Source organism: Gekko japonicus, unplaced genomic scaffold (assembly GCF_001447785.1).
Source record: "Gekko japonicus isolate JY-2015 unplaced genomic scaffold, Gekko_japonicus_V1.1 scaffold3808, whole genome shotgun sequence".
Taxonomy (NCBI): Eukaryota; Metazoa; Chordata; class Lepidosauria; order Squamata; family Gekkonidae; genus Gekko; species Gekko japonicus.
The window spans coordinates 35,203-37,424 of record NW_015163724.1 but is presented as its reverse complement, the minus strand read 5'-3'; positions in this window follow the sequence as shown (position 1 = coordinate 37,424).

Here is a 2,222-nt window from a genome sequence, read left to right as displayed (position 1 = left end):
TGAGCCAGGTACGCAACTCCTGAATGCAGAGCAGAACTTGGCACCAGTAAGTGAGGTCATGATGGAAGATACCACTGGCAGGGGAAGGATTAAGGACTTCCTTCCCTGCCAGTCCTTCACCTTAGAGCCTCTCCTCAAGCAAGGGGCGGGGCTTCGTCGTGTGCCCCGCCCCCCGCACCTCACCTGGGGGAACTGCAATCCCCCGCGTTCCCCCCCGAAATGACCTCTGGGTCATGATGGAAGATACCACTGGCAAGGGAAGGATTAAGGACATCCTTCCCTGCCAGTCCTTCACCTCAGAGCATCTCCTCCAGCAAACCGTTATCACCGTGACCTCTTGCAGGGTTTGCCTAAGGATTAACGGGGAAAAGCACACGCCAATGGCGTCTTCTGCAATGACCTAAATAACTCCCTCCGGACCATTTCAGTTTGGAGAAACGGAGTTTGGGGGGAAGTCTGGAATTACTCCGCATGCTTCAGTCTGGAGGAGGAACTGCTAATGAAGGAATTGAGGATGACACACGAGTCACATATGACTTCATGACTGTTCTCGGATTGGATTGGTGGCCCCTTATCCTGTGAACTCTGTCTTGTGGAAAGCAACCCTATGAATGCACTAGATAAACACCATAATTATTATCTCTCACATTGCAGTACTTCCTTTGCTCCTCCCTACTCAAATAATTTCATGCTATCCGTATCTGTCCGAAGCTCTAAATAAGTGCTTTCCCCCTTCTGTTTTTATGATAAAACAAACACTTTTATTATTTTGAACTTGGAAATTATAGCTGGCTCCAGTCCACTGCTACAAGGAAGGAGCTGCTCGTTGTATCAGGAATACAATCCAAATAGTGATGGGATTCTCAGTTAGGGTTGCCAACCTCCAGGTGGAGACTGGAGTTCTTCCAGAAATACAACTGACGTCCAGGCTACAGATGAGTTCCCCTGGAGAAAATGGCAGCTTCGAGTGGTGGACTGTATGGCCGTCACACCTCTGCTGAACTCCTTCCTCAAACTCCCTGCTTCTCAGGCTCCACCCCCAAATCTCCAGGAATTTTCTAGCCCAGAGTCGGCAATCCTAGCTGTTGACTGCAGTACTATTTGTCCAGGTAATTTAGACTGGTTCTATGGGAGGAATCTTGCTACATTCTCAGCTAATGGATAGCTTGGCAATGAAATGGGAAACCAAGCCGGGCTATCCTCTGTCATGTGTTCTCTCTGCATTCATGACAGAGGCTCTAGCAGCTGCTATTAGACTAAACAAACAGATTTATGGAGTCCAATGATCTTTAGATCAAGGTGGTCAAAATCTCACAAATTTCTGTACAATTAGGCTTCGGTCACAAGGAGCATTAGCCATGCTACAGAGACGGAAGACAGGCGGATTTTCCGGGCACGATCACAGTCACATCTGGGAAACGTAGAGCTCCCGTGGCTCACCCGAGGCTTCCCGCCGAAGATGCGGGGTAAAAAACTAGTACCTCCGAGGTACTAGTTTCCGGAAACCGTGGGGCAAGGGTGGGCGTCTGATCACGTTTCCGGTGGCATCCGGCGTCCGCCCATGTCCCGTCGCGAAAAGGTTTTTTCCCCCCCAAGTCTCCACGGGATCCGCACAAGAACCCAACGGAGCATGCAAACACTTGGGTTTAAAACCCCCCCCACCCCCGCTGATCCGCTTCTTTGCACGCCGCAGGAGTGAGTATGATCGGCACCTCCCCGGCACCTCCCCCCAACCACGGGACATCGGCAGGACATTTGATCCCGCTGCCACACGGTAGTTCACTCCGGGGCAAACAGCCACACCTCCCCACCACGATATCCGGCCCGTGTAACCGGGGCCTTAGAAGGCCTTCTCTGGTTAGAGAGACACCAGAGGGAGGGTGTAATGGCACAGACATTTAGAACCTGGCAGTGACTTTCAATATGGGGTAACCGTAATGGGCTCTTCCTACCCATATCTTCTTTGGTACCAGCTTTGTGCAGTCCCAGGTTTAAATCAAATCGGGATGCTGCAGTTTCCTTAGACTGGAAAAAAAACCCTATATTAATAAGCGTAGGGAGGGGGTAGGTGATTATAACTTGTACAGAGATTTTTGAAAGATCCCGTGGTTGGATTTGATCATGACTCTAACACTTCCACGTTAGCACTTTTCAGTTCTGGGACCACACTTGACTTCACACAATTTGTCTAAGTGGGAACATCTCTCTCTCTTTTTTTAATT